General features: G+C 45.7%; 1 protein-coding gene across 1 annotated transcript in view; it reads right to left on the bottom strand.

The window, feature by feature from the left end:
* akap1b (A kinase (PRKA) anchor protein 1b) overlaps positions 1-12,280 on the bottom strand; it is a 56,507-nt gene extending 44,227 nt beyond the window's left edge. Inside the window, exon 1 of the mRNA XM_048612592.1 lies at positions 11,979-12,280. The gene's annotated coding sequence lies outside the window, so the exon portion shown is untranslated. The remainder of the gene's footprint in view (positions 1-11,978) is intronic.
* Between the last annotated feature and the right edge of the window lie 493 nt (positions 12,281-12,773).

The raw sequence follows: 12,773 nt of genomic DNA on the forward strand, positions 1-12,773 counted from the left end.
AGCAGCCTGTAATGATCCAGATTACCCTGGTCACCCTAAAGGATTCTATCAAGCCAATCTTGAGCTCTCCTGCACATATCTACATTTAACCTCATTGAAGTGTGAAACATTCTTACAGTGGTAGGAGTCTCGAGTTCAAGCCCTACCTTGCTTCTGACTGGTGCAATAACATCTCTGAACAAGTTGACTAGAAAATATCCACAAACTTCTTAAAGGTATTTTAGGGCGAGTACAGGAAGGATGCTTCCCCAAAGGGTCTCTCCAACTAGGAGACAGACTCAGAGTAAGGGGCAGGCTTTTCAGACGAAGAGGAATGTCTTCTCTCAAGAGACTGTTAAACTAAGGCAGAAGGCCACCAAACTCAGACAGACAGCATAGAATTAAACCCTTCAAATCTAACTCTTCCATGCCGACCAGATACTCTGAATAAATCTAATCCCATTTGCCAGCATTTGGCCCATATCCCTCTTAACCCTTCCTAATCATATACCCATCCAGATGCCTTTTAAAATGTTGTAATGATACAGTCTCCACCACTCCCTCCGACAGCTCGTTCCATACATGCCCCACCCTCTGAAAAAGTTGCCCCTCAGGTCCTTTTTAAATCTTTCCCCTCTCACCTTAAACCGATGACCTCCATTTTTGGACTCTCCCACACCAGGGAAAAGACCTTGGTTATTTACTCTCCGTGTCCCTCATTATTTTCTAAACTTGTACAAGGTCACCCCTCAGCCTCTGACACTCGAGGGAGAATAACCCCAGCCAGGAGAGCCCTCAGCCTCTCCCGAGTGGTCAAACCCCCCCCCCAAACCTGGCAACATCCTTATAAATCCTTTCTGAACCCTTGCAAGTTTCACAACATCCGTCCTATAGCAGGGAGGCTAGAATTGCACAGTATTCTAAAACTCCTGTGCAGCCACAACACGACCTCCCAACTCCTATACTCAATGCATTGAACAATAAAGGCAAGCATACCAAATGCCTTCTTCACTATCCTATCTGCCTATGACTCCCTTTCAAGGAACTATGAACCTGCACTCCAAGGTCTCTGTTTAGCAACACACCCCTGGACCTTACCATTAAGTGTACAAGACCTGTCCCTGTCTTTCCAAAATGCAGCACGTCACATTTAGCTAAATTAAACTCCATCTGGCACTCCTTGAACCATCTGATCAAGATCCTGTTGTACCCTGAGGTGACCTCCTTCGCTGTCCACTACACCTACTACGGAGGGCAAATTACTGACATGGCTGTGAAATTGTAAAGTGGCAGCAACAAGAAGTGGGGATAATGAGGAGGTACTCATATTGGCAGGATGGGTGACCAGTGGTTCTGTTAGGGCCTCAATTATTCACATCATTTGTTCATGACTTGGATAATGGCATAGAATGTAACATATCCAATCTCACTGATGACACCAAGTTAGGCAGCATTGTAGACAGTACAGATGACAGCTTGAAATTACAAAGGGATATTGACAGGCTAGGTAAATCAGCCAAACTAAGGCAAATCAAGTTCAGGTGCATGGGTCTTTAAAATGTCTCAAACCAGCACAGAAAATAATCAAAAAAAGCTAATGGAATATTGGCCTTTATATCCAGAGGACTGGAGTACAAGGATGCAGATGTTATGCTGCAGTTACATAAAACCTTGGTTAGACCCCACTTGGAGAACTGAGCACAGATCTGGGCGCCACACCTTAGAAAGGGTGTATTGGCCTCGAAGGGAGAACAATGTAGGTTTATAAGAATAAGACCGGGACTTGAGGGATTAATTTATAAAAGATTAGACAAAGTAGGTCTGTTTTCTGTAGAATTTAGATGATTAAGGGATGATCTAATGGAAGTCTTCAAAAATAGCATGAATTCATCTTTATCAACCCTGTCGTTTCCATTTCCCACTAGTGGAGCTTCTAAGACTAGGGGTCATAGCCTGAGATTGAGTGTCTGACCATTCAGGACAAATGTTAGGACGCAAAGAGTGGTAGATCTTTGGAACCCTTTTTCACAAATGGCAGCGGATGCTAGATCAGTTGTTAATTTTAAATCTAAGGTTGATCAAAGTTTATCCTGCAAGGTTATGAAGGGATATGGACCAAAGGAAGTTAGATCAGCCATGATCTCACTGAATGGCAAAACAGGCTCAAGGGGCTGAATGGCCTACTCCTGCTCCTGCATGGACAGCCTATTTCCCACCCCTACTGCGAGTTCATCTCACACACTTCTCTTGCTTGATGGGAAAAGCACCCAAAATAGCCACTTCTGCAACTTGATCACCTGGGACAGGCATCTTGCCTGTGGAGTATGTACAACATCTAAAAATAAATGGATCAGGACCACCCAAACAGAAAGAGGTTCACCACATCATCTTTAGAACCAGTCTACCCACGGTACAAATTATATTCCATTTAAACTATTATTCTTAATTCAGTCTGACTGATACCTACAATTTGGAGCAACTACCCAAAGACTCCTGCTCTCCGACGCAACTGAAGTATGAATCAAGTTACATCAGCTTAATTCTAAGTTTTTTTGAGGGCGGAATATGCAACACACCCACACTGGAACTCCAGGAATTCGTGCCTACTTCAAAACATTCCCACCTTGCCAGCACTGGGACCACTAAGCGGTATTGGAAACAGAGGGATCACAGTTCCCACTTGAGCGAGTCACAGAGGACCAACTCACCACCCTCTTCAATAAATGCTGTCGGTGGAGCTGCAGAGTCCCAGTCACGAGCCCAAACTCTCAATAGTTTGTTTTGATCGCACACTTCCGCAGGTGAAGGTCAGTGGAATTGCATGAAATTGTGTTGACCTCATTACAACATCCGACCTGGGAAGACCTGGAAATGAGCTTGACTCTACAGCAGGGAGAGGCTGGTGTTTGTTCAACTTCACACGGGAATCCAGAATAATCCCCCGACACGTGGAAAGGGAAACAAATCTCACTTGGCAATGAGTTAGCAACCTCATCCAGAATTTCCTTATGATGAAAAGTGCACTCGACTTAGATTTAACAGACCAAGTGAAACTTCTAAGCTCAGACCGTGCCCTGATTTCAACAGTTACCCAACTGTCTAAAATAATCAATGTTGATGTAATTAGTTCCTGCTGTGGTGCCCAATGGTTGGCAGCAATATCCCCTGTAACTTTTCAGGGAGTACATGGGTGATTTGTTTAAGTGTGTTGTCCCATCAAAATCTGACTGGAGAGATGCACAGGGACATTAACGTCGAGGAATTCTACTCCAGCAAGTCAGGGGGAGGGGGGACTAAGATAGCCTCCTGGATGGGTCAGTTTCTTCCCTCTTGTGACTATGGCTCCACGGTAAATAATGCTGTCAGCACCGAAATAAAAACAAATCTCAGGAAGGTCACAGCACATAAGCAGAACAGCTGTCTTATCACATCAGTGCCAACCCTCTGCCAGAACAATTCAGATCATCTCACCCACACCCAGCCCCAAAAAATCCTTCTCCATCCAGCTACTATCCAATCACTGGGCCGAGCCACATCCAGCACACTCTCTGGCAAGGCATTCCAGATCCTAACCATGCGCTGCAGCCAAAGGATATCCTTCTCCTCACCTTATTTTGCCAATCGCTTTCAGCAATGTCCCCTCATTCTCAACCCTGGTGCCTAAAGGAACAGTTTCTCCCCATACACACTGTTACGATTTCAAAAACTCTCAAATTACCCGAGACGAATCCCAGCTTCTCCAATCTCGCCACGTAAGTGTGGAGCTTCAAAGATAGAGTGACTTTGTAGCAAATCCAGATACATGACAGTTATAGTTGCTTTAATCATTGGATACAAGGTATCATTTGTGAGCATGATGAAACAGCTTCCCAGAGAAAAGGTGGCAGCCCAGGCTCTTAAGGAGTGGCAAAGTTATTTCACAGAAACACACACAGAAAGATACTCACGTATACCACCTAACTCCATTTCAGAGTGAAAGCTACACCACTGTTATTTCAGTTACACTTCCAGTCACAGTTAATAGAGTTTGCTCTTTGAACTCTGTTTATTTGCAATAGCTAACCTTTCAAATCACCACTTTTTGTTTTCCAGCATCTTTATTAAAATGCTGATGACAATTTCACATCCAGCGGAAATAAGACATTTTAAGAACAAGCAACTCGAGGAGGTAAAGACAACATTTACACATCTGAGGGAAAAAAAAAGCCACACTGAAAGAAAATTATCACTTCAAGCATGATTGTTGACAGGACTCCACTTCGAGATTTAATTTCCCCATTACAGACGCCAGGCAATTTTTCATATTCCAACTGCTCACAGTAGTCCCACCTGGAACAGATCCGGCTGCAAATTACTCTCCCACCTCCTGGGAGACATCAAGGACTGATCATAGAAGCAGCGTTTATATGGCCACATGGAAAACAGGAGCATGAACAGGCCATTCCACAGCTGATCATCTATCTCAACACCATATTACTGCACTGTGCCTGTATCCCGCGATGTTGCCATTATCTAGAAATGAAGCAATCTGTCCTGAATATCCTCAATCACTGACCCTCCAGGGTTGAGAACTCCAAAGATTCACCAGCAGCGAAGTGAAGAAATTCCTTCTTATCCCCATTCCCAACTAAGAGCGCTTGGCAACTTCCTCCTCTCCCTCCCAGGCACGTGCCAACCATTACATCAAACATGTGCAGACTGACTTCCAAAACCAATGGTTGCAGACAGCACAAGGACTACCTGTGGAGTGTCATAGTGCATGCATACACATTTGGTTTCTTCTGTTCCCATGGTCAACTAAAGCCCCTCGCATCTTGTATCCCCCTTCAATTCAATCATAGCCCCACCAGTATATTACCTTAGATCCACATCCCTCACACCCTCTCCTGTCCCAAATAAAAATCACAAATATCACAGCACAGAAAAAGGCACTCTGGGGGAGGGAGTGCGACATCACCCGGATAATGTTATTTTAATTTACTAAATTTCCATTCGCGATTAGTTTGTCAATTTGTTAGCATCCCGTTAGGGGCTGTTTATCCAGATTCTGAATGGAGACGGCCATTTTGACTCAATCCCAGGCTCACTGCATTCCAGATCCCAACCCAATGACTATGCCAAAAGGTTTCTCATGATACCATTGCTTATTTTTGCCACTCATCTTAAATCAATGCCCCCAGCTCTCAATCCTTCTGCTAATAAGAACAGTTTTCCTAATCTACATTGGCCTCAGTGCTCAGGATTTTGAGCTACCCTTATCAAATCTCCTCTCAATCTTGGCCAACAGACCCATGTCTGGGCGCACAGCCTGGTCCCTCTGTGCCTGTGACACATTCCTACCAAACTGACTCTCAGCACACTTCTCTGCATTCATTTCCATCTGCCACTTGTCTGCCCATTCCACTGAATTGTCTATGTCCTTTTGAAGTTCTGCACCATGTTCCTCAGTACTTCCATGTAGCGTCTGCAAACTTTGTAATTGCACTCTGCACACCAAGGTGTAGGTCATCAATATATAACCAAAGAAACCACAGATCATCAAATCAGAGTCACACAGCACGGAAACAGACCCTTCGGCCCAACTCACCCATACTAATCAGGTTTCCTAAACTGAACTAGTCCCATTTGCTGGTGTGCAGCCTACATCTCTTTAAACCTTCCCTACCTATAGTTCCAGCATATAGTCCTGGGGAACTCCATGACAAAAAAAACCCATTCATTAACCACTTTTTCTGTCAATTTTGCTCCTGTCCTTTTTATTCCATGAGTTATAACTTTGTTCAGTCTTTTGAGAGGCATTTTTTAATCAAATGTCCTTGTGCACCATGTCAACACACTTACTGTCAAAACTCCACCTGGATAAACAACTTGCCCTTAAATTCATACTGGTCTTCTTCAATTAAGCCAGATTCACTCAAGTGATTAATCATTTTGTACCGATTTAGTGTTTCTAGTAGCTCCCACACCACTGACCAACCTACAGCTACCTATCTCAACTTTACACCGTTTTATCAGCAATGGAGCAACATTTGCAATTCTCAAGTCCTCTGGCTTCACCCCACAGTCTGAAGCTGACTGGACAGACTGAATGCTTCCACAATTTCCACTCACTTCCCTCAATGTCTATGGATGCATGTGACCTGGCCCTCACCTAATTTAAGTACAGACAGCGTGTCCAATTTGTACTAATTATAAACTCATATTTCTGGACTGTCTCCTTGCACCATGACAGCATTTTCTTCCTTGGTAAAGGCAGACAAAATATTTGATAAAGCCATGCACATTTTGGTACCTAAATTGGTCCTACCCATGCTTTTAGCATCTGCAGAAAACTGGGATTTCCCCTTTATGCTCTGATATCTGAAGTGACCTCTCTCCAGCTCTATATTTTCTTTACAGAGGAAGCTTCAAGTATCCACAAACCTTCAGGTGAACATATGCTTTATGACATCACCTCTTAACAGCTTAGCTCAAGCATGAAGATGTCGGTGGCTTGCTCTGGACTGTATCAGAGGAATTATTTTCTCTGAAAGCCTCAACAACTTGAAGTCAAACAGTTGAACAGTGCCTTTACGCCACATCGATAAACATTCCGTGAGTCAAAATCATCAATCTATACACTTAACGGTAAGGGCCGGTGGGTGGATGTTGCTGAAAAAGAGTGACCTTGGAGCGTATGTTCATATTTCCTTGAAAGTGGAGTCGCAGGCAGACAAGATAGTGAAGGCGGCATTTGGTATGCTTGCCATTATTGGTCAGTGCATTCAGTAAAGGAGTTGGGAGGTCATTTGTGGCTGTACAGGACATTGGTTAGGCTACTTTTGGAATACTGTGTGCAATTCTGGTCTCCCTGCTGTAGGAAAGATGTTGTGAATCTTGAAAGGGTTCAGAAAAGATTTACAAGGATATTGCCAGGGTTGGAGGGTTTGAGCTATAGGCAGAGGCTGAATAGGCTGGGACTATTTTCCCTGGGTATTGGAGGCTGAGGACCTTGTACAAGTTTATGACATCATGAAGGCATTGATCCTATCACCAGGGTAGCAGAGTCCAAAACTAAAGGGGATAGGTTTAAGGTGAGAGGGGAAAGATTTGAAAGTGACCTAGAGGGAACTCTTTCACACAGTGGGTGGTGCGTGTATGGAACGAGCTGCCAGAGGAAGTGGAGGAGGCTGGTACAATTACAACATTTTAAAGGCATCGAGATGGGTACATGAATAGGAAGGGTTTAGAGGGATATGGGCCAAACGGAACTCGATTTATATAGGATATCTGGTCGGCATGGACAAGTTGGACCAAATGGTCTGTATTCATGCTGTACAGCTCAATGACTCTATAACTCACTTGCTGAGTGGCTACTGAACAGCCTGCTGTCTACATAATATCTTGTCTTTTGCTAACTCAATTTGAGCAGTGCCTAAAAACATTGCCTGGTGTGTACTGGCAGCTACGTACTAAATCACAGAGCCCTGTTTTTTGCAGAAAAAAAAGGAACATATGGCACACACAGCACCCATTCCAACTCCACAAAAAGGTGGCATCCACTCACAGGTTCATTTCTCAGGGCGAAACACACACCAGGGTAAACCTTTTTGGTTTAAAATTTAAACAAAGTCCAGCAGTCCACTGTCAATCATCAATAACAGGCACATTCTTCACCAGAACCACCTTCCAAACAAATCGGTACTTTCCTCTCATTGAGGAATACAGTGCGTTACCTTCAATTTGGTAAACTGCCCTGAGTGCAATGTGAAAATCTTAAATAAAAAAAGTCTTTCACCATCAACATAGGACTTTATTTAAAAATTTATATCATTGTGAAGTCCAGTACTCAACTCTCTCCTTCACACAGAGGCTGGTCTCCACTGTGGAACCAGACACAAACACTTGCACAGGGCCAATTCTTCCATTTTAACCAGTGCATGGTCCGATCTACCAAAGCAGCAACATTTTCAAGAAATTCTGACCCACCTTTCAGATATTTTCAAATCACTCTGTTCGGACAGGTTATGACAACTCTGGAGCTGGTGAGACTCGAGCCTACTCCTTCCAACCCAGAGGTTGGAATACTACCACTGTGCCATGAGATTCCCAAAAGATAAATCACGTAATTCCTCTTCTTGGTGGCAACAGCAACTTAGTGATGTTTCTGTCTGGTTTTCAATCAGGGCCCTGTCTCATGCAAAGTGAATGGGATAACAAGTACACTACTGAAATGGCACAACCTTGCCTCCCTCTGACCTGTCTTGCTGATTTCAATCCAATTAATTGCCATTTTAGGGTCACCATGTACTACTGACGGTAACAAGCCTTGAAACTGAATCTTGCAACTTTAAAAGCAAAAGGTGGTGCGCAACACATGATACACTCTTATGGGGACTGCCACTTGAATCTGCCACAAACAATCTTGGAACACAAGCCAAAATCCATTAAGCACCACGTGGCCCATTCATCTTCAGCCATTGCAAGAGATCAGTTCCAATAATGGCACGTGAACATAGCCCTTACCACGTGCATCTATATCATCAGGTACATGCCCAAGTAATTTGACTGTAGATATAATGCTCAGGTGCCAAAAATTAGTTAAAAATAACTTTAACCGCACTTATGTTTGCAAAGAGAGTTCTAGGAACAAAGATACATTTTTGAGGATTCTCTGTCCTTCAAGCAAGACTTGAATTCCAACTTGCACTCTGTAGAGACATTGAACAGGAAGAGTTGAAAAGTATGCCTCCCTCAACCCTGCCCTGACTATGCTTCAGTTCCAACCCACAGGTGGCCTTTCTTCAACATCTCTCCCTCACTCCCAATCCATCTTCTTATAGGTTGCCAGTTAGGGACTGTATTGCACAAAAACAGAGACACCTGAGCATTAAGGTGTTTTTCATTCATTTGTGGGATGTGGGTGTTGTTGACTGGGCCAGCATTTATTGTCCGTCCCCAGTTGCCCCTTCAGAAGTTGGTGGTGAGTTGCCTTCTTGAACCGCTGTGGTCCACCTGCTGTGGGTAGACCCACAAAGTCTTTAGGGAAGGAATTCCAGGATTTTGACCCAGTAATAATGAAACATTCCCAAGTCAGGATGATAAGTGGCTTGGAGGGGAACTTGCAGATGGTTATGTTCCCATGTATCTGTTGCCCATTTCCTTCTAGAAGAAAGCTGTCCGAGGAACTTGGGTGAATTTCTGCGGTGCATCTTGTAGATAGTACACACTGCTGCTACTGAGCATGGGTGGGGGAAGTGGATACGATGCCAGTCAAGTGGTCTGCTTTGATGGCGATGTTTCTCAAGTAAAACACCATAAGGTTGCCCAAGCTCACAGTACAAGATGTTCACAGCCAGTATCACTTCCCATTGGTGTACAATATCTGAGATATTCATATTAACCTTCATATGATGTCAATCTTCCTGAACACCTGCAGCAAAACCTCAAATTCATCATCAGAATGGAGCTTCTTGCTACTTAGCCTCCGCCAAGTTGAACTCTTGTTTCACATCCATTTAGTCTATCAACTCCACCACCGAATCCCTCACTCTTCTCCCAATTAACATATGCCCATGCACCTCTTCTCTGCCCCTGCTGCAACAATACTAGCTAGCATTGCAAATGCCCGATTCCTATTGCCTGGCACTATTCCCCTTTCAGCAGTGACCCTCCAAACCCAATATGCCTAAAAACAAAAAGTGAAATCACAGGCAAAACTCAGCAGGCAGGGCAGCATCTGTGGGAGCAAAGGCGAGTCATGTTGAGAGACTCGTGACTCTTCACCAGAACTGCTCAGTTTCGCCAACAATTTCTGGTTTTGCTTCAGATCCCCTGCATCCGCAGTTCTTTGATTTATGTTAATGTGTCTAGAAACCCTGGATGTCTGCATCAGATCCTGCAACCAGCCCAGTCTGCTCATCCATACTAAAATTCAGTTTTTGAAGGCACAAATTTATGTTCCTCCCTTCCATTCTGAGCTCGCTCAAGTATAACATTTATCTCCCACATGTGCATTCTATCCCTTCTTCACCCAGAAGTGGTCACTAGGCCTTAAGGCTTCAAGGGCACACACTGGCATTCCCTCCCTCACTCCAGCGGCTGCTCCACTTTTGCAACCACAGCCTCCTTGTGATCAACAACCACGCACTCCCACCCCCCAAAATTGGCCCTATTCCGCCCCCCCACACACAAAGACAATTTGGTTATCATGTGATGTCTTTCTTCATTGAAAGCCTGAAAAGCACAACATCCAATACAACTTTTCATAATTGCCACAAACATCCACAGTTCAGCTCCTTTTCACCAGAGTGGACACTTCCATGTTGCATTGCTACAAACCCAGTCAAGTCGGTTCCTCCACTAAAAAAGTGTCAACTGTCAACGTGCAGAAATAAACTGAAGTGGAAACAATTGTGTACAAAGAAAGCTCTTCACAGTTAACCTGCCCTCTACACACACATTCCCCTACGCCCAGTCAGCATAACTCCAGTTCCTTTGAGTCTATTCCAATCTAAAGTCACCCCAGACCGGGAACAAATGCCACAACCAAACAGAATCTGGAAAAGACACATTTGCACAGAAGCACGGTCAATTCATTTTAGGGCGGGGCATTAACAACAGCACTGATAAGAATGGGACGTGAGAAAGTAGTCATTTCAAGATGCGGCTATCAGCACAATCACTGCAGCAGTGATTTTAACACAGGATCAATTGGAGCAAACTTCAAAACTAACTAGCTGCCCATATATTACAGCAAAAAACTGTACACTTCAAACACATTGGATATACTGCCTGAAGGAGTGCAATGAAAATTTCACAAATACTGATAATACTATGAATCTGAACAGCAAGGCTGAAACAGAAACTGTCATATTGAAGTCTCACACACAAATCAGTCACTTAATTTGTCACAAAGCTTAAAAGAGCAGTAGAACAATCAGAGTCAGACTGGCATGGTACTTTTTTTTTTAAGCTGCAGTTTTAAAGAACAAGAGAACGATATTATTTCCAGAAGACCAAGCACTACTCTCTATTGTAACCCCGATCATTAAAATTCAATTTATTGCATTTTTTCAAAAAAGCCTGAGTCATGAGGCAAACTGAACTAAGAACAAACCATTCAAATAAAGCCAGCTACAATAAGCACTGAGCTCATTCTGCAAGTTTCCTGCTGCCATAAAGGGCAGATCAGGACGTGGGCAGCATGACTGGCACATCCTATGCCAAAAACATTTGCGTCTTGAATGTGAAACTGGGAGCGCAGACAAGTCGTAAGCACACATATTTGTGGATGGCAGGTATTTCTAGAATCTGCCTTGCAACAACGGTCTGAGAGAACAAAAACTCTTGACACAAAATAAAATTAGCAAGACACCTTTCAATGAAATGAAGCCAATTCCCGACAATACCAGAAAAAACTTAATACTTGGTCAGGATTATTTTTGTTTGCAGGCAATGCGCTAATCGCTAGCTTCCCCCACAGAAAGTGTTTCAAACACTGGTTCGTATTGCTGTTTTTTTGGCAGGATTGTAAATCGGGCCCCCCCGCGTTCCTCTCTCCCGCTTCCCGACCGATTCGAGGGAAAAGGGCCGCTCCGTATAAAGGCGAACAGCGGCCGCCCAATGACCTCCACTGCCACCCCATTCCCCCGGAGTGTCTTTCTGCAGCGGGGCCGCCCAGCTCCATCCCCCAACCCCCATCACCGCGGGAGGCTCTCACTCGGGTTTAACCCACCAGCCGCAGTTTGGCGACCAGCCCTCCTCCCCACCCAGGCCCAGCGAATCCGCATAGTGCAGCCCGACCTTGGGCTCATCGACTTAGGGTCACCCCGGGAAGGCACAGCGCCAGAGCGGCGGGTCCCCGTGTTCCAGACGGGAGAGCGAGAGAGAAAAAAGCCGCAGGGAGACAGAGGACCGGGATAAATCCAGTCCCCGGACCCACCGCACTCACACAGGCCTCAGCCAGAGGTTATGGGAGGCGGGGGGTTTGAGGGGTGGGTTCACGGACTGTAACTCACCCAAGGGAGGAGGAGGATGGGGGACAAGGTCACCAGGTTGAGGAGGCCTGCTCAGACAGTAGGCCGAGGGCGAGTCGCACTCTCACTCTCTGCACCGCTCTCAGACTCCGGGCTCCACCACCGGCCCACGTGCTCCCACCGCCCACCGCAAACTGATACATTCAGCGGCTCTCGCGAGATCTCCGGCCCAGACACGCCCACCCGCCGCCGACAGCGGTGGACGGATGGCGCAAGCGTGAGCCTGGCCCCGCCCACTGCGCCGGAGACCGGAGACCGCGGCCCCGTCAACGTCCCGCGTCTCTGAAACCACTTCGTGCCCCGCCCAGACCCTTACGACAATGAGCCCCGCTCCACCCCGCCCACACTTTAACGTCACTGGGTGCGAACCCGCCTTCCTGACTGCCCTCAGGCCTCCGTGACACGTGCCCCCGTTCGCTGCCCAAGGCCCAGCCCACATCCTTACGTCATGACGCCCCACCCACAACGCGTAACATCACTGACCCCGCCCCCTGCTCTTCATTCAAACTGTGGCGGCACTGGAGGAGGCCATTCAGCCCATCATACCAAACGAGCAAAACAGGCCAATATCCCGCAGGCCCGACCAGTCCCCCTCCACTGACACCCTCATCCGCTTAGCCGAACTCGTCCTCACCCTCAACAACTTCTCTTTCAATTCCTCCCACTTCCTACAGACAAAGCGGGTGGCCATGGGTACCCGCATGGACCCAAGCTATGCCTGCCTCTTTGTAGGTTACGTGGAACAATCCCTCTTCCGTACCTACACCGGCCCTAAAC

The sequence above is a fragment of the Rhincodon typus genome, chromosome 26 (genome assembly GCF_021869965.1).
Source record: "Rhincodon typus isolate 14 chromosome 26, sRhiTyp1.1, whole genome shotgun sequence".
NCBI classification, from domain to species: Eukaryota; Metazoa; Chordata; class Chondrichthyes; order Orectolobiformes; family Rhincodontidae; genus Rhincodon; species Rhincodon typus.